The sequence below is a fragment of the Taeniopygia guttata genome, chromosome 4 (assembly GCF_048771995.1).
Source record: "Taeniopygia guttata chromosome 4, bTaeGut7.mat, whole genome shotgun sequence".
Taxonomy (NCBI): domain Eukaryota; kingdom Metazoa; phylum Chordata; class Aves; order Passeriformes; family Estrildidae; genus Taeniopygia; species Taeniopygia guttata.
This window is the reverse complement of record NC_133028.1, coordinates 24,207,575-24,228,668: the sequence shown is the minus strand read 5'-3', so window position 1 is coordinate 24,228,668 and position 21,094 is coordinate 24,207,575. Positions and strand designations below refer to the sequence as shown.

General features: G+C 36.7%; 1 non-coding gene across 1 annotated transcript; it reads right to left on the bottom strand.

Annotated features, from left to right (window-relative positions):
* Positions 1–1,700: 1,700 nt before the first annotated feature.
* LOC121469966 (U5 spliceosomal RNA) lies at positions 1,701–1,824 on the bottom strand. The gene has a single exon (XR_005980348.2). It is a non-coding gene; the product is annotated as a U5 spliceosomal RNA (small nuclear RNA).
* Positions 1,825–21,094: the final 19,270 nt, after the last annotated feature.

The following is a 21,094-nucleotide window of genomic DNA, read 5'->3' as shown; positions in this document are numbered from 1 at the left end:
CCATTACATTTCAAAGGAAATATTTTCATAGCCTACAAGTGGAAGGAGTTGCACAATGCACGGCACTAAAGACTATGACTAGGGAACACTCCATCTCTCTTGAGAACGCATCACAAGTAATTTGAGAACACTTTTTCTTTCTAGCTGCCAGTGACTTGTTTTAATGACTGAGTATGCACGGAAATAAATAAACAGAATTGTTCCTAGGCAACATTCATAAATCCTCAAGGCTGAGGTATGGCTAACTAATCTCCATATAATATATCTGGACATTTCCTAGGTCAAGCAAGAGCTGAATCTGCATCTCATCCACATTTCTCACAGTATCTCAAAATTGTCCACATGGAAGTTTTTTCATAGGAAAACTTTTTCATGGCAGAAACCCAGTGACAGTTGCTATTAAAGAAACAAAAATGCAAGGTGTTTTGAAGCCATTTCTTGTTATATGTGAAGAACTATTAATATATTTTATTTGTGAAATCACCATGCACCATACCCCAACTAACTTTTGATTTGATTCAGGACTGCAGAGGCAGAACAGTCCATGCAGATTTCATATCTTTGGTAATACTACCGAATATCTTTCACATAATTACAGAATCACAGAATCACTAGGCTGGGAGACCTTTAAGATCATCAAGTCCAACTCGTGCCCTAACACCTCAACTAAACCATGGCACAGAGTGCCACATCCAGTCTTTGTTTAAACACATCCAGGGATGTGACTCCACCACCTCCCCAGGCAGACCATTCCAGTACTTCATCACTCTTTCTGTAAAATCTTTTTTCTAATATCCAGCCTACATTTCCCTTGACACAGCTTGAGATTGTGTCCTCTGGTTCTGTCAGCTGCTGCCTGGAGAAAGAGACCAACCTCCACCTGACTACAGCCACCTTTCAGGGAATTGTAGAGAGTGATAAGGACACCTCTGAGTCTCCTTCAGGCTAAACATCCCCCGCTCCCTCAGCCATTCCTGACAGGGTTTGTGTTCCAAGCCCCTCTCCAGCCTCCTTGCCTCCTCTGGATGCGCTCAGGTGTCTCAACGTCCTTCCCAAACTGAGGGACCAGAACTGAACACAGCACTGAAGGTGTGGTCTCACCAGTGCTGAGTACAGGGTGAGAATGACCTCGCTGCTCCTGCTGGCCACACCGTTCCTGATACAGGCCAGGATGCCCTTGGCCTTCTTGGCCACCAGGGCTCACTGCTGGCTCATGTTCAGCTGCTGCCCGAACCCCCAGGTCACTTTCTGCCTGGGCACCGTCCACTGCTTGGCCACCACTGAAAGGAGATCATTCACCTGTTCACACCACAGGCAGGCTTCTTCTGCAATGCCCCTGGTGCCACTGATAAACATTTTGCACAGGAATGCGTCTAGACAGACACATCCTTTTTGGAAGGTTCTATTTGGCTACATACACTTGTACTAATTGCAGTTTTTGACCCTGTAAAAACCATTACTAACAGAAAAAAAACCAAAACCAACCAACCAACAGAAACAACAAATGACAAACTAAAAAACCCATGAGCAGGAGGAAACCTGCGACCCTGTCTGTTTGCCCTGCCTGCAAACTGCTGCACAAACTGCTGTGCCACACCCTCAGAGACGTGCTATGCCATTGTTTCCCCGCTCTGGGTCCCCGTGCTCCCTAGAGGCCTCTTTGATTCACCCCACCACTCGCCAGAGGAGACCCCTATACCTTTGTTGGTAATGAGAAAAAAAAAAAAAAAATTCTTGACACTCATGCCTGTTCATCTCCATAATATTTTAATATCTTCAGTAAAAGGCAGAAGATTTATACAATCTGAAGAGAAACCAGAGTATTAATTAATGTAAGTATTTCCTGTTGAAACCAGAACGTGAGGACTACAGGTTTTTAATACAGCATCTGTATCTAGAAAAATGTAGAAATAGATTAAGAATTTTGAAGAGTCATCGCCCTACACATGAAGCGTGGGAGTCATCCTTTCACATACCTCTTTCTTTCATCATGAATCCTCTGGCCCAAATTCAGCCATGTGGGGAACCTGGAAGAAGTGAAATTTGAAGAAAAACATTCCCTTCAGACTGAAGAAGGGTTATCAGGGTGGAAAATGTCTATACCTCTGTGTTCTCTAGCAATGGGTTGCTGCCAGATCTGCTTCTTCTACTTTTAGAGGCTGCCATATATGGCCATGGTTTAAGCACCTCTTCTTGCAAATTTCTTTTATTATGCTAGAATTTCAAAGTAACCTAGTATTTAGGTGCAATCTACTGTGAATGTATTGGCCAATATGATTGTTTATGTACCTAGAAATTTCTATGTGTTTAAATATGTGATTTGCCAGTTTTATTGTTTATCGTGTCTGCTTCTGATTCCTATCTAAATAGTGCATGCTGCTCTAAAGAATTATACTTTTTAAAATATATCTTTATATTTTTTTTACTAAGCCAAATTCACTGAGGAAATTGTATGCAGTAATAACAACTGAATAAATGTCGTTTTGATTAGTCCTTATCAGTGAGAGAGGTTAAGACATAGATATTTTATCAGTCCATGATTAAATTGTGAGCATTCTGTTTAATTTGTTTCAACCTACTGACAAACCCCTTGTAGACAAACACCTCATTCTTGATTACTTAAAGGAAATACATTCACTGTAAGGCCATTATTTGACATCCAGTTGTGCTGGTTTGGGGTGGGATAGAGTTAATTTTCTTCATAGTGGCTAGTATGCTCTGCCTACTGCCAATTTAAGATAGAACCATCTGTGTCCACTTACACTTCCTAGATGTAAAAACTATGGAATGGAGCTATTTTGACCAAATGCCTTGAAAATGAATGAAAAAGGCCTGTGGAGTCAGATATCTTTATAGTTAACTGGGAAACTGAATCTTTTTCATAGGTTTATGTCTACTGATAGTCATTGGTACTGGAACATTTAATCATGACCTAAATCTTTTTAGCTTCTTAGCTCTGGCTAGAGAATGAATTTACATTACCAAGAGGGAAAAAAAAAAAAAAAAAAAAAAAAAAAAGGAAAAAACCAAGATAAATTAAGCAGGAAATTATAAAAAGTGCAGTGGAATTAATGAACTATACTCAGGTGCAAATTAGTGTAATATATGTACCTTCAACAAAATCTGTTTTGTCCTTTGTGTAATTGCTTTTGCTTCTATACTCTATGTAATAAACTAGGTGCTAGGTGAGGAAAAATAAGCGGCACACATTTACACATGCTGTGTCTGTTCTCTGGTTATTGTTTAAAAAGTTCAAGTGTTCTGCTTCAAAAGATTATGCCAATTAAAATGACAGTTCTTTAAATGGAAATCTGAAAGAAAAAGCAACATAAATATATTTCTGGAAGAAAGAAAAAAATCTTTTCTTTAGTCTTTGCTTAGTTTTAAATATAGCTGTGGCTGCTCAGACTTTTGTTCTACATGAGGGGTGAATTTTGAAAAAAAAAAAAAGGTTTTTTTTCTTTTTATACTTCTCTTGTCTTCGGTCTTTGTATTGGCAAACAGCATGTAAGCAAATGTGCATGGAAATGTTACCCAGGTGAGTTCACATTATAGAAATAAACCAACCCAACATTTATTACAGTATTATTAAACCCAGCTATGATTAGATTCAGACACATTGTGTATCATTCAACATCATAGTCTACCTTAAACTGCAGCTTTTTTTTCCTGTTAATTTGTAGTTGAATAATTTTTGTTGTTATTTCAATACCAGTTATGAAATTTACCTCCGTTGACACCATTTTTCAGTGTTATCTGCATTTTAATTTTCTGTTTTCTTTCTGCAGTGAACAGTTTGTATATCTTTATAACCATATAGTGTTTACTGCAAATTGTTTCTCTTCCCTCATACTCTTACAAGTCACAAATTCCTTGAATTTTTTTCTTCTTGAAAAATTGCAGTGTATCAAAGAACATCTCTATATTGGGAAAAGACATAAAAGACATTTTCCTAATATATTTGTTGGCAAAAGCACCATTTTTATCTATATACAAGAAAGTTTGTGTGACTAAGAAGGTGCTTTAAAAATATTATTTGAAGTACTTTAATAATCACACTTGTGTTGTCTTAATTCAAAATGATACCTCATCTCCTATGTCCCATTACGCTGATTAAATAAAAATTGAAACACTAAAGCTTCTGTTTCTCCTGATCCTCCCTTAAACCAAGAGAGAAAACAAATAATTTTGAAATTAGAGCCAGAAAATCAACATTTTCTATATGACCTGTAGGATTTATAGACCATCTACTTTTAGTTACTTGGCCAATGAGAGTTAAGGCGGTATAGAACCCTGACCACTTTGGGAGAAATATCTAGAAATGAAAATTGACATTTCAAAAGTGAGGTACAAAGCAAGACTATTAAGGAGCACCAAAGGTAGGATCAGCAGTGTAGACAGATGTAACAGTCTCATATGGTATATTTCGGATAAACACTTCCAGTTGTGTCAGGTTTATCACTAGTTTATATGCTATTAAAGCACTGCACAGAGAAACTACTGATTCCAGCAAGTCATCTAAATTGCACTCAGACAAGAGGGTTTTCTTGCTCCTTGCAAAAGTCTTGTTTGACTTATATGATGTAATGTGTTTTTTTCACAGATTTGGAACCACATACCAAATTACATAATAATCTATTGAACAACTTTCTGTGTGATACTGTGCACAAGTCAAAAACTCCTAAGATACTTGCCAGGCTACTATGCAGAGGTCTGTCCATCAGCAAAGAAAATGAGCGAATAAAAAACAAAAGGGTGACAAAGTACTGGAATGGCCTGCCCAGGGAGGTGGTGGAGTCACCATCCCTGGATGTATTGAAAAAAAGACTGGATGTAGCGCTTGGTGCCATAGTTTACTTAAGGTGTCTGGCATCAGGTTGGGCTTGATGATCTTGAAGGTCTCTTCCAACATTGTGATTCTGTAATTCTGTAATATTTTGGGAAAGAAGACAAAAGTTGGCTAAAAGAAAACCCAAATATTTCAGGAACACATAGAATTTCTAGTAGTCAAAAGTGTTTTTTAGGTATAGGAATCTACAACAATCCTAGAGAATAGCTGAGTACACAGAGTTGGTCCGGAACTGGTATCTTACTGTCACATTTACTACCAAATATATATTCTCTTATATTTCCAGAACAGATCATTTTATGCTGCAGATCAACCCTGCTATTCACTGAAAATAAATGTAGACATGTACAGAATAATTATTATTCAGCACACAATATTCTCACAGTACTTCAGCTGCCCTAGCAAGTGGCTGAACAATAAAGTTTGTCATATATGAATATCCAAGGTACTGCTAAAAAAAACCCTCTTGCCAGAAGCAGTTGCTTGACAATCCTGGCATTATAGAATGCCAAGAAAGTCAGCTAACATCACAGCCAAGAGTCTTTGGTTGCTAATGCCCATTTACCCATACAGAGTAAAACTTCTCAGCTGCCCACTACTCTGCAAAGCTTGAATTCTGTCAGTAAGTCTACTCTTTAAATCTCATACATCTCACACAAGTTGAAGTAGTTAATTTCTCACAAATTTTCTTACCATCTTTTCCAATAATTGTACTATATATCACTTGTATAGATATCTATGAAAGGTTGGTCATGAAGAAAATTCCTGCAGAGAGATGGTACAGTGACTTTAATACTACAGATTGTGTGCACCTGCTTGTATGATTTAGTTTTTCAAATAAAAGTTAATTATTCTGGCATCAGTTTGCCCCTGTTGTGACACATTTGTTTCAAATTGGTTTGCTTTGTGCAGTTTTTGTGTAAACTCAAACCCACAGTTTTCATCAAGCCTATTGCTGCATATTTTTCTGAATAATTTCAAAGAATGCCATGTAATTAATTTTTTTAAATCCTATTGAAACTGCACAGTAATTTTTTTTTACATTTTCATGTTTATTTCCTGCTGTCTCAACAAACATCTTAATAAAAATTTGTTTCAGACAACTCTGCATCTTCCTCAAGTGCTTTCTTCTCATACCTCTTTCTGCAGACCTTGTTTACTTCTCTACCACTATCACAGGATATTTTTCAAAAAATAGTAAAAAATTTTGCTTGTAGCTTTCCAAATATATGGACTTAGCTTTATATGACATTAGATCTCTTCTACCTCCTTCTTCTAAGTAACATAAAGTGAAAGGGTCTCATCAGGTCCAGATTTACTTATGAATGCAGTCTAAATCGTGTAATCCTTGGCAAATTGCTGAGCCCAAGATTAAAGCAGACTACTCTGCTCAGCAAGACTCTGTCTGCAATGGGAATTTGAAAAGTACAAGCCAGACATCTCCAGACATGCACTGTAAAAATCATAAAAAACATAAATTTACATATCTTTACATATCTGCTGAATAAAAATCCCTGCCTGCCTTACATCAGGTGTTGAGATGCTGCTGTCATGAACAAGTGCACAGATGAAGGATCTTGAAGAGCAACAGAGTAAGAAATGTTTTAAATGAAGTTTTACGCAGAAAAACTTCTTGTTTTTTCTTCCACTAAGGGAGATGCTGGTAGTGTCCATATGCTGTCATCCACCTTTTTGTTACATAAGCTAAAGCACATGGCCATTCCAGTCTACTTATTCCTTTATATCTATAGATAAATAAATACATCTATTTCTACATAATTTAAATCTATAAAAATTAAAAATGAGAGTGAAACATTCATGAAAATTGTTTTATTACAAACTCTAATAATTATGTTGGGAATGTGAATTTACTAAGCAGTATCTGTCACAGAACGACACAATTTCAGACTGGTTGAAATTTGAAGGGGCCCTCATAAATCATCTGGTACAACACATGGAGTTACAGGCAGGATCAGCTAGAGCAGGGGGGCCACATCCAGTCAGATTTTGAGCATCTCCAAGGAAACATGATCTTTGGGCAATCTGTTCCGAGGTTCAACCATCCTCACAGTAAAACAGCTTAAATGAATTTTTTGGGTTTTTTGTTTGTTTTTTTTTTTTCCCATTATCTCTTGTCCTGCCCCTGGACAGCAAGAAGGAGAAAATTGTCTTATTTCTTCCCTCCACTCCCACCAGCTACTGATACACAGGGGTTAAGATCCCTAAGATCCCTAGAAGTTTTTCTTCCCCAGGGTAAACAGTCCCAGAACTCAGCCTCTTCCTGAAGCATCCTCAGATATAAGGCTGAGATGGCACTTCCTTCTTTGTTTCGGTCTACACCTAGGGCCTGAGCTTAGGGAAAAAGGAATCCAGGAGAAGAACCACTAGCTGTAAATACAGTTCTATTTGGTACTACTTTGAAAAAAATTCACATGCACTAGTCTGTGGCACCCCATGGAAGACAACTAAGGTGCTGAAAGAGATAGATGACATCCTTTCAAGGCCAGTTTCTATAATTTTGGAAAAGTGATGAAGAATCACTGAGAAAGAGATCTCTGAAAGCTGGAGAAAGTCATCACCATACACAATCAAAATTGTGACTTAAAAGTGAAAGGCTTCCATTGAAACTTTTAATTTTTTCTCTGATGGGCTTATAATTTGCTGTAGAAATTGGTTTTTAGCAAATAAAATCTTTATTTATAAGTTGTTTATTATTCTAACATTGATTTAGACATAAGGTGAACATCCTTAGCTGCTGGTGTTCAAACTCTCACCTGAAGGCCTTATTATACTGGTATTCTATCAAAGCTTTTTCATATGTTGGCACAAGGTTTCTAAGGTCACATACATCTCTGTAGTTCCAGCATTTGCTATTTCTCACATTCCACAAAGCAGAATAATCTAGGAAAATAATAAACTACATGTGTTGAATACCATTTCTTTCCACAGATTTTGAGTCCTCATATTTTCCCACATTCTTTTATTAGTTTTGCCTGCAATTGAAAATAAAGGTGTTTTTGTATTTCAAGGTATCTTTAAAGGTGTTTTTCATTTTCTTATGATCTACCCATTTTTTTAAGAGAGAGAGAAATGATTGAAAATTTGACAGAAAATTATTTTAATTCTGAATCCTGAGATTTTTGTACACTACACCATTTTGGCAAAGTTCTGGGTTATAGTTCTTTCCAGATCGTTTCCTAAAAGTAGCTTTGAAACAGTCCCTGAAGAATAATCTTGCATGTGTTTAAAATGTATGAGGATTCTTTCATTAAAATTGTTTAAAAGTTAAGATACTCCAACTTCAATCTGTTTTCCCAATATAGCATTTATTTTTAGATTATGAGCAACTTTTAATAATTTCTGATATCTTCCTTTGTGAATGGAAGTTTCCAGTCCCCAGAAGATAATTTCAGGATACTCAGGTGACCATCTTAATATCATTGGAGCTTTTCTTTGGTTTTCATATCTAATCCACAAAACAACTTTTAATTTCATAGACCTCCATTTAAACCAAATTTTTAACTTGAGGGCTAATAACATTTATTCACTGCTTAGTACATGAAGAGCCTTGGGAAACTTGTAAAGGGAACCATTGCCACTAGCATGTCAGGATGGAGCAGATAAAACAGGTAAAATAAGAAACTGTGAGTAAAGGAAGAATTGATTTTAAGAACTTGAGGATGAGAGATTTGAACATCTACAGCAAATTGGGATTAATTAACCCAACTTTGTCCTTAATTTCTTTCAAAAAGGAACAAGAAAAGTCCTTCTATTTTTGGTGGTGTTTTCCCTTTGCGAATATGGGTTATAACAGAGAGTGTGTGGGAGATTTGGGAATAGAGAAGTAGGAACCTGGGAAGCACTGGATAGTCTAAAACTGTGTCTAATGAACTGGCTTCTGAGGTAAAATTAATGTAGAAGGTGTCCTTTTCAAGACTCCCCATATTCAATTTAGCTAGTCATATTAAGACAGTGAGGCACCAAAACAGAGTTATAGTTTCTTAAGGAGTTTACCTGAAAAACACTCTTAGTGGATAGAAGTTCCACCCTTATGGATCAAAGTTTCTGAATTTTTCTTTGAATTACTAACTAAATTCTGCTCATGTTCTACCTTCAAAGCATAAAACTGCTTTAACTTTAAAATTTCTTACCCCTGATTAGAATTCTGTGTTTATATGGTATTTTTATTTGAAATAAATCATGTGACTTCCCTTGTCTTGTTTCTAAACTGTTTGTAACCCTTCCCAAGTTTAATAAAGGGAGCAGTTTCCTCCAGAGTAGAAGAAAACAAACTGCTCTGTTTTGTTGATTAGGTGTATGATTTGTGGGTATTGATTAGAAGTAATTTGTAGAGAGGAGGAAGAAGCCATCACTGAATGTTCATGCATTTTACAGGTCCTTGTGGTTCTTCACCTTGTTCACTTTCCTATCTTGCCTGGAACTGATGGCTATATTCCAGAATAAATACCAGTGTTTGTTGATTGCCATTTCTGGTAGGCATCCATGAATAAATATTTAATAAAAATTCCTGCACATCATCATTATGTGTATTATGCAGTGTGGCACTGCAAAAAGGACAGCTACCACCAAAGACTATGAAGGATGCATATTGCAGGGAAGGCTGGGCTCCAGGACGGCTTTGATGAATGGAGACGAGAGATCTCTGAAGGCTGCTCTTAGAATATCAGGTTTATTAGGGATGGTGAAAGGTCTTGCTTGGAGCTGCCAGAGGCAGCACATGGCAAGGCCTGAGGGGATGGGGGAGGGGAGAGACAAGGGGCAGACAGGATGCTCTAGGAGAGAGGGGAAGTTCCAAGAGAGTGGGGATTCCAAGAGGGGGGAGTTCCAAGAGAGGGGAAGATCCAAGAGAGGGGAAGATCCAAGAGAGGGGAGTTCCAAGAGAGGGGAAGATCCAAGAGAGCGTCTGACCCCTCGGAGACCCCTTATCAGGGGCCTTCAAGGTGGGCTGGAACAAGACTTGGGCCAATGGGGTCACAGACACTTGGTGTTTCAGGGGAGGGTTACAGGTGTGGGGTGAACCATACATTTTGGGGGGTGAGGTGGAACAGTCCATTTGACTTTTGGACCTATCTGTAGGTAAGGGTATTGTCCAGCCAGCAGGGGGGATTGTTTTCATCCTGGCTGTACTATTGTGAATCTTTTGCCAGGCAATTATATTCATCCATACTTTCCAACAGCATATAAAACATTTTTTTTTTCAGAAATTCTTCCTCTTTTGGTTTTTCCATGTCAACCAAAATGGTGCTGTTTAATGACTATGTTAAAAAGATGCTGAACAGACAGCTTCACATCTGTTCTAAAGTAAACTGCAATTCAAAGAAAAAGAAAAAACTCCACAATTTCTACTGATATGTTCTATGAACATTTCAAAACAAAGATGTTCTTGGTTACATACAATCATGCCTCTACACAACTTTCTAACACTGTAGTGCAAATACATATTGTATTCCATGTATATACATTTATGAGGTACACTGAGGATGAATAGTCTATATAAGTGACAGGATTCAGAAATTTGAGTTATTCTTTTGATATTCCTCTGAAAAATTCAATGAACATAAGTAGAGATCAGCTTAAAATTCCTTTGAAAATTAGAGCACTTTGGGGTTTCAAATGAGATGAGAAATATTTCTTGGATTTACATAGCAGAAGCCTGCTTCCAAGACAGCTGCAGATATCAAACAGAATATAATTAGGGTGAATTAAATCATTCTAGGGCAATAATACCCCATTCCCTCAATGAAGAAACAAAATATTTTAAAATAGTTTTCCTAATGAGTTATTTTTCTGTGCTGCTTCTCAAAGACGCCTATTTAAGGGATCATTTTTGCTGCAATAGGTTGTGCAGTGCTTTACCCAGAAATCATTTTAAACACTTTGTATTTCTATTATGAACTTATTTGCAAGATCAATAGAAGGTACATTAACAGGTAAGGTTAATATGGTTGCTATTTTCTTTTCTTGTTATATGAAGGCTATTACAGAGACTCCCTTTGGGATGCTAAGTTTAAAAATTACAGAAACATAGTAATATTTTGTGAGATGCAGCTCTGGTTTTATTCCTTTACATGGTCTTTAGATTCTTAAGTCAAAAATTTAAAAGGTTTTGTCAGTTTCTAAATAACAAAGAGAAATTTGCAAATCTCTGCAATACTAATGAAATGTGAGTTCCAGTATAGTGGTCCAAAAAGCAGTACAGAGTAAAAACAGCCAGGCTGAGGAAACAGTGGAAAGGTTGTCCCTCATGAAGAGTGTAGGGTTTTTGTTGTACACCATGTTGAGGTTTTTCAAGGCAAAATTTCTGTAAGGCTCAATTCTCTGTGTCTTCTGTAAGGGGCAGTATTTGAATTTATGTACCCATATACTCATCACATCCTCAGCTTTTTTTTGTTGATCCTCTCTAACTCTGAAGTTGTGTCTGCCCCACACAGTAACCAAAGGGTAACTTCAGAGGAGGATCAAACCTGCTAAGCTGTTGTGCCAGCAAATTCTCATTTTATGTGGCCAGCATGTTGTCGCTCAGATTTGAAACATCCACGTGGGCTTGGGGCTATGGGCAGGATATAAGCTGGTGAACCCAGGGAGAGCAACCTGCCCCACCACTACTGGCTCACAGCCCACAGTGAGACAGCTAAAAGGCAAGTCTAGAATCAAAAGCTGGAGCTTTTCCCCTTCCAGAGTATGGTATTTGGTTTAAATCCAAAGTGAGAGAAACATCTGCATGGGCTTCGATCCATCCTGAGTAACCATGTGGACAGACTCCTACTGAGTGCCCAAAAAGCAACATTCCAAAGATCTGGTTTAGCTTGTTTCTCCCAGCAGATCAGCTGGAATGATGGCATATCAAGTCTGCAGCTGTGAGGTTTTCAGACACTCAGGGAAAATGCTTCTTTTCCTAACTCACAAGTTTCTCTGACAGAAAACAAAACATCCCAGCACTTCCTAAGGTGCCCCTTTAAAAGACCATAGTAGGTCAGAATATGGTTCCTTCATATTCTCAGTTGCCTCATCTGCCTGTTCATGTGACTGGAAGCACTAAGAGTCTAAAACACTTCTCTATGAGCAGTCAACACAGATGCATATTCTCAGAAATAAAAAATATATTGTAATATTTTACAGAGGACAATCTTGAAAAAATAGTGTCTTAAGACAAAAGACTCATTACTTTCTTATTTTTTGCTTTGCTTTCTTTGACTAAAAGGTTTTATAGAAAGGTGCAGGGGCAGGAAGTCTTTAATTTTCAGTTTGTACTGTTGCTTCTAAGTTGTTTTAATATTTAGGATATGACAGATTCCTAAAATGACTCTGTGCTTTCTTAGGCTCACCACAAATCCCTTTTCCAGCATTCTTCATAATTTCTTTTTTACATAGTGCAGGAAGTAAACTGTGATTACTTTACCTTTTCCTCTCATTTTCCTGTACATCAAAAATGTAACGTCAAATAGCAGTAGACCAGCATTAGGAAAAACAGCATCTACCTCTCATCTCACTGCAAGATGGTCTGAAGATTCAGATCAGCCACTATCTCAGAGCGTGAGCAGTGAGGAGTATCACTTGAACATATTCAAGATTTGCTGTTTCACAAGATTATTCTATTGGAATTTTTTTTTGGGGGGGAGAATTATTACTTTTAAAAGTTGGTTTTCTTCCCTCAGTTCCTAGGCATGTGCCTAGTCCTCCATATAAGTGAGTCCTAGGGTAGACTCCTCAGACAAACAAATGAGCAATAATTTACCTAGCAATACTATTGCAACACAGAGAACTGATACTGCTTGACCAGAATTGGCTTTTATTGTCCTGTAGTGACCTAGAAATAATGAATCTGCTTGTGAAAACTCTTCCACAGCTACATGTGGGGCCTGAATTTTTTTTTTCAGTTATTTTTGGCCTGTCTTCATTCATCAAAATCTGTTTAAATTTAATTTTTTTTTTTTTTAGGAAAACTACAAAAATCAACACCTCTTAAAACATGAAAAGCATTGGGTGAAATAATTTTAGCCACAGAATGATATCTAAGCTTTATTTAGGTGAAGAGTTTAGGAAATTGGGAAAAACTACTGAGATGAAAATAAACACAATTTCATTTTTTTCCTCAGCAACATATTGTTGTAGTGGCTGCTGGGTAGTAAGTGCAAGAATTGCCTTCGAGAGCTATAGAACATTTCTCATCCTCAGAAATATCCATTTTCATCCACTAGCATTAATAATACCCTTGTGCAATGACACTTGCACTTCAAAGAATATATTTCATCATACCATAACCTGACCAGAGACATTCATGATTCATCTGCACCAGTTTATGTAGATTTTACTTAAGTGTGATGTTTTCATGACCATTGCATAAACCGATGGATTGTTTCCTGTGTCATGGCTAGAATATCACTGTCGTTGCAGGCAATGCCTAACCCAATAAACCAACAGAGCGCAGCTCAGCAAGCAGAGGGAAATGTCAGAGCAAGGCAATAAAATGGTGCATCTGCAGAGACATAACTATGATCGATAACCAGGCTTTCAGTGAGGGAGTTTTTATCCTGTGACCTCACTGAATGAGAGTGGCAGTCTGAAAACCAAAGAGCTGGAAAAAGGAAGATTTTTTCATTTCTTGAGGGAAGTGACCCCAGAAATTATATACTTTATGTTCAGCTTCCAAGCACAGTCAATCCTAGGTGAAGTATTTTTTTAAGGATATGAGTGGCACCTAGTTCCCAAGAAATGCACTTAGGGCCACAGGGAAAGGGGGAAAGGCCTAGAAGTCTGATATAAATAACCATTAAAAGGGATAGGGGTATTTTCCAAAGGGAAAAGTCTGTTCATTTCACACAGTTTCTTCACTTTGAAAATGGACACAGTGAATAGCTGACTAATAGTAAAGTATTAAATTTTAAACATGTTGTAGTCAGTACTGGGATTCAGATATGCAGCAATTGTGAATCCAGCAAGTCTAAAACAGAGCAAAACTTATGCATATATATGTATAAACATAGATATACAAGCATACTTTGAAATAAGCAGGACAAAGTCGTTGAGAGTTACACTTGCAGCAACCAGAAAAATAATATTAAACCTTCTTTAAGCAGCTATTTTCCAGCTTTGTCATATCACATACATTCAGACTTCTTTAGAAGTCACCTGTCTATGGAGACTCAAAATTTACAACAGCAGTGGAGAAAGAGTAAAAACAATCTAAAGAACAAAGAATCAGCAAAAGAACCCATAACTTCAGTCATGGTTTTGGTCCAAACTATGTGTCTGCCTCATTCAGTTTTGAACAAACGTACAGAATTTATTCAAGATTTGGGAGTCAACAGCAGCACTATCACTCCCTGTTATCTTTTTAAATCTTTATTTCCTTCTTCAGATTCTCTCCACATATCTCCAACAGGTCCAAAACTGAACCCAAGGTTTTTATAATTATTCACCTATTTTATAAAGAGGTGTAGCCACCCTTTTTCCCCTGTGTGCTGCAATCTGTGAAGAGCCCCGTGGCAGCACACCAGGCGTGCCCTGGCCGTGTGTGGTGCCTCAAGCTCCACAGTGAAAGGCGGCCACTGAGCAACAGCAAATAACAGCTCCGGCCAGAGACACGTGTCTTGGGGTGATGGTTGGTGGGAAAGTCATTAAGGAAGGGATAGACAGGTATATGTAAGATATAGCTAAAATTAGGAGTAAATAAGATCATTAGTGTCTGCTTTACTGGATGAAGGCATGATATTAGAAATATCATGTGTAACTGTGTAACTGTTACAATAGAACATGGGAATTAGGTCAAATCTAGTCATTGTCTACCACTTTTTAAGGATTACTCAGCTTGTTATTTAGAAGAAAAGCAATGTCAGGACCGTAAAATCTGATAATGAGCCATCACACAAATCACCATGCTATGAAGATAAGATTTGGCTGATACCTCATTGTTTGGTTTTCAAATAATCCAACATTCTGTACCAGCTCAGTATGCTAGTATCAGACCCGAGTAAAACCACGTTTTAAGAGACTGGTTTTGTTCCTAGATCTGAGTTTGTGATTCACATTTTTTACTTTTGTTTTTTCTTCTTTCATTAGCCCTCTGAGATTTCTGACATAATCCCTGAGATGGAAGTATTTCTGCTAAGCTTATAAATTAGTTATTACTTTCACTCAGCTTCACTTAATCCGTTCCAGAATCCGTTGCACTAGATTTCAAAATGTCACAGGGCGCCTTAGACTGCATTTCTGCGCCCATCTGACCAGTCTTCCTAAATTTAATCAAGTAAAACTCAGTGTTCCTCTGCATGTCACAACTGGAGAGAGGAAAGGAAGAAGCTTCAAGTACAGATAAATCCTGATGCAGCTTTCAATTTTGTGGGTGTCACCAACAAAGAGACACAAGTGTAGGTAACCAACATCAATTGTTTTTCCCTGATCCACCAGCATTGTAACTCCATTTTGGAATGCATCCAGATTTGTCAGTTGTGATTTGTCCTTTGTGGAGCCATATTGGCTGTCACCAATCACCTCCTTGTTTTCCATATGCCTTAGCATAGTTTCCAGGAGGATTTGCTCTATGATCTTGCTGTGCATAAAGGAGAGATCAGCCTGTAGTTACCCAGGTCTTCCTTATTTGTCTTTTTAAAAACAGGGGTTATAGCTCCCCTTAGTTCATTACCTGATTATTGCATTCTTCATAACATTGAATAATAATTTTTTTTATTATATTTAAATTGATAATCTCAAAGATTTTTCAGCTCTAATTCAGCAGATTCTGCTAGGAGAAAGCATTTTAAAATTACCACCCCATTTTATTGTAATTGTAGATAGAGGACATCTCTGACCCCTTTGTAGCGATTTTAATTAGGTCTCTGCATGCCAGAGAAAATATAAATGAATAAAGTGTGCCATTGAAACCAATTTGCCAGAGTGGTGCTGGCTGACCCATATGACTATGGGCAGGCTAGCTAGACATCAGCCTTGGGAAAAATAATAAGAGAAATAACGAGAGAGATCATACGGAATTCAAAAAATAATGAGTATAAAAGACTATAATTAATATAAGACAAAGAGTAAAAATATAATGCAAGCAATTGACATGCTTTCCTAGAAAATGTATCTTGTCAAATGATTCTGTTTAATTATCCGAGAAAATTGAAGGTTTGATTATTAGAGGTAATGGCACCAGGCATCTGACTACAAGCACCCTATGTTCTGATATTAAAAATAGGGCTGTATTTCAGATTTCAAGTGCTGCTCTCAGATGGAATGGCAAGGGTATATGGGCAAGGGCTCAAAAACCTTTAACAATTTCTACTCTTTATTCAGAGTAAATATGAAATAATACTTATTTTTAGTTATAAAATCTAAAGATCACGCTGGAAGTCTAATATTTCACCAGGAGTTCAGAACAGCCATGCAGATAAATTGGAGCCTTTGATAATTTGTTGAGCAAAATGTATGTTTAATGTAGCCAGTTTCAAACTTTCACTTTTGGAAAGACATGACAGCCATACTGGAGGAGACAGTGAAGGGAAGGAGAGAGTCTAAGATAGATTTACAAATCTCATGGACCAAAGAAGAGAATACCAACTTGCAGGATGAGGAATGGACAAAACCAGTGTAAGAAATTTTCACTGTACAAATAGAGAGCAGTAAATTAATTGAGGAAGGCAATTTGTAAGTATGGTATGGAAAACATGCAAGTTCTAATGCTGTATTTTAAAAATATGTACAAAAATGAAAGTTAATTACAACACACACATACATACACACCAATTCCCTGGAAATAGCTTAAAGCAAAAAAAATCGTACCAAAACCCAAGGAATACAAGATCCTAAGGCTCTTCCTAAACAAAAATCTATGGTTACAAATTGACAGTTGTTTCCCTGTGACTGCAAATGTGACTAAGCAGTGTACAACATACTGGAAAAATTGATTCACTATTTAATGTCTTATTCAATGGAACAATTAAGTCAAACACAATCAGTATTTTTAACACTTGCAAAAAAATATATAACCCAAAGGACACAGGAAATTAAACTAAGTAATCTAAGCATTCCTTCTTGACTTAAATAACATGATTTGGTATGTCAAATTAGCCTCACTGACTGGCCCTAGCAAAACGAAACTATCCAGAGACACCAAATTAATTTTAGAAAGTAACTATAACCCTCTTAGTGGGAAGGAAAATGAAATGTAGGTAGTATAATTGAAATTACAGAAACAAAATCCATCACCTAGTGATAGCTAAAGAAATTATTAGCAAGGGGTATTCTGCCTATTTTCTTGATCTTCCTTTGATTCTTGCATTATTTTTATCTAAAATCCTTGGTATAATAATATGGATTTTTATCTAAGAAAAATGTAGGGATACAGCAATTTATAGAATGCAGGCTTCTGCAAAATGACTATTCACAGACCAAGTGTATTTTTTCAAGAAATAAAAGAAAACTTCATTCCAAAGTAAGCAGAATTCATGTACTCATCCTACTTTCTTCTAAGTTTTTTTTTTTTTTTTTTCTGACAGGGAAAGAAAGCACTTGCCTTCTTCAGCTTTGCTAATGCTTATTTTAATACATGTATGAGACAGTCACTGTTTTCCAAGAGCACCAGGTCAAAAGATTTGTTACTTTTTGTGAATGTTTTTTGACATCACTAAAAAGTAGCAGCCATGGTCAGCTGCTAAATAAACATTTAGGATTATGCAGCTAAAGCACTCCACTATTGAGTTTATTATGGATTTGCAGTGTCTTGCTGGACTTTCTGGTTTTGCCTTGCTGGCATCCCTGTGACACTTTTCACACTTTTCACTTTTTCCTTTTTCCATCACTCCAAAGAAAGATGGTAGGGTTCCCAGCTGTAGAACTGAAATCTTATTTGCTAGACCAATCTCCAGTCTACCTTGGATGTCTCCTATGTGCAAGAAAAAGGTTTTTTGATGTCTCTAGTGCATTTTACACATAGCAGATGAATGATTTTAACAGTGGCACTTCCTAAAACCTACATAAAAAACCAAACAAAACATTTTTGAAAACAAAAAACAAAAACAAAAAACCAAACAAAACCCCAAAAAACAAAACAAACAAACAAAAAAACCCCAAATCACAGCAAAACAACAACAACAACAACATAACAAAAAAAATCAACCCTCAGGCTGTTTCTATATGGTTTGACTTTTTGTATTTGTTTGTTTATCTTCTCCTTAAGGATGATTTTGCTCTTCTCTCTCCCCCACCCCCCTTCCTCTTCTTTTAAAAACACAATATCCCAGTTACAGGTGTAACTGGGATAAAAACAAGATAAAAACCTGTTCTAACTTAACAGGAAAGCAGAGTAAATGTAGGTTGTTACCAATAGTAAATAGTACCTGATATGTGCCCATTAAGGCAATTCAATTTCTTGGAAGGATGATTCAATTTCTTGGCAAAACTCCAGCTTCCACTTCTTACCATTTTTGTCAATCTCCAAAAAATGCACAAAAAACCAAACCAAAACAAACCCAAACCCATACAACCAAGAAGGACGGAATGTTTCAAACAGGTAGGTGTTTCCATCCTTTGAGATCACAGAATAAGAGCCATTACACCATTTTCCATAGCTTTCTTCTACTGGTTCTTAGTCTTTGACATTTTAGACTAAATTATGTAGAAGGCCTGAGTACTACTGAGGATCTGAAGAATCACCAAATGTATTAAATTATTGTGCAGAGTTGATTTAGAAAATAAAAAAATAATAAATGATGTTCATAGAGCATTCATATGAGATAAATTAGTACTTTCATCTTCAGCTTCTCTTTTAATTATGAATCTTCTATTTTTCCCTCAAAAGTTTATCAGCATAGAAGATGAAACACTGGAAGGAAAGGGAGGCAGCATAAATAGGAGGATATAGGAGGGTTACAATTCTGAAGTATCCCTTACCATAACATCCTTAGCATGCCAGAAAATGGGATGCTTTTCACCTTTGAGATTGCTACTGAAAGTAATCTGAAAAATGTAGATGTAGTATTTAATATATTTATTACAAAAGTAAGATACTGTTCATTCTTTATTGCTGATCTTCAGGATCAAAGGCTCACATGCCTTTCTGTGTTTGACAAGTGGAAAAAAAACCCCAGTATTAAATTTTTCCATATATACATTTTATCCATAATGTGCCGCTTCATCAACATTAACATTTGCAAAATGCAGAACTATTTCCATTAACAATGAAATAATGAATCTCCCAATTCATTGTTGTAAGATTCACTTTAGGAATATAAAGTCAGATTGATGTGCAGCAAATAAATATTATATAAAATAATTTATTCATGTTATTATATTATGTAAAGCTGCCAAAATTTAATAATTTTTCTAGACTCATTGTCCAAAGCAACACCAACTCTCTGTGTTGAAGGAAATATTAATTTAGAATTTTTCTAAAGGTGGAGACAGAGAGGACCATCATCTGGTTTCAAAAGGTAGATATCAGCATATTAATTAAATGGATAGAATCACTTTTTGGTCACATTCTATTAAATATTTTAGTTCTTTTTCAATAATGAGATCAGTTTGAAGTGTAAGATATAAAACTTTGATGCAACTACAAATCTAATATATTCAAAATTTTCAATGTGTCATTAGATCTTTTTTTTTTCTGAATCTCTCTGTTAATTAGGGATATTGTTGTTAAGGATACCAGAAAATAACATTCCAAAGTGCTAATTACTTAAACACTATTTAAATAATTATGAAAACCTCCCTGGGATGCTCAAGGAATGTGTATAATGACACCCACCATGGATCTCCTAATTGACAGGATCCTCACCTCCTATGGATTGTGTTCTGTATCTTAACTAGTGAGTCCTGAGCCCAGAAGTCCAAATCTCTTCTGGAGAGAATATGTATGCAAGACCACAATTTTTTTTTTAAAGCAATTGATTTTCAAATTAAAAATATTTTGTAAAATAAAGTAAAAATAAGTTTTTGTTATATTTGGCTTTTGCTGGGATTCTGATAATTCTGCAATATAAACAATTTATTAAAAGGACTTCTTACAATACCTGAGGTGGTTGGCATGCCTGAAAATAGATCTGATACCAACAAATCCTTTCACCAGACTAATTACAGATCAGGGCACCCTGCAGAAAGTAGAAAATTGGATGCAGTTAAATTTGAAACAGAAGAAAAAACAATAAATTATTAATTAGACAAGATTATTTCTTTTACATGATTATGCTTACAAATAAAACCTGTAGACTACAAGAAGAGTGAAAACACAGACCTATGTCCCAAGTCAAACCTTGTGAAGAAAATTGCAGACTTTATTTCACAGAATAATAACATGAAATACTTACCAGCCAAGTAGCATGATCTACTTAACATACATGTTGCATAAAAATGTCTGAACTTCCAAAGGAAACTCTTCTGTCTTTACCAAAATTTTTGAGGAAAGGTCTAGGAAAATGAAATTTACCTTTCCTTGTTTTGTTCCTACTGCATGTCTGAAAACACTTTAACTTCTCTCTCTAACCCTGACTGGGAAACAGGTACATTAGCAGCACATCCCACATTTCAGCGTGATTCCAGGACCTGTTAGATGAAGTGTCATTCAGTTCCCACACAATGACCTCCTCCCTGCAATGAGAACAGAGGTGAAGGAGCTGAGCATCTTACATACAGGCAATGTCCTTCCCTGCATGACATGGAACAAGTTTGCAGCCAGCACGTACAACCAGATCTGGGAGCTGTCAGGCACTCCTGGGGCTCTCAGTATATATGCCAGCCATAATTTAATATGCACTTAGCATTGGTCCTGCGCAGTATTTGTTGCCTCTAGGCCTACCTTGGATACTCTCAGTTTGAAAACAGGGTCCTGAGACACTGTCTTTTATGATTAATGAGAAATCTCTACAGTTTTCAGAAATACCTGGAAGAAGGCATTTTGTTCATATGAAATAATTAAGTTCAGGTGGCTTCACTTTGCACAAAAAGGCAGCCCAATGGCCAGTGTTATGCCCCAGGGTTGAAGGTCAAGCCATAAGACCTTTCATTATATTCATTAGACCATGCTAATAGTCATGCATAAAACTTCAGTGGCCATGCTTATCACTGAGGTACAGAACTGTGATGCTGTTATTAGAGACTGTCCTGATACATGGGGCAGCTTCTCAGACAGAAAAAATGGTGGTTGGTGCTCCACTCTTAGCTGACCAGCCTGTCCAAGTGATTGAGTCAACCCAAGAAATTTCCAATCAGTTTCTCCATTTTAGACTCCTC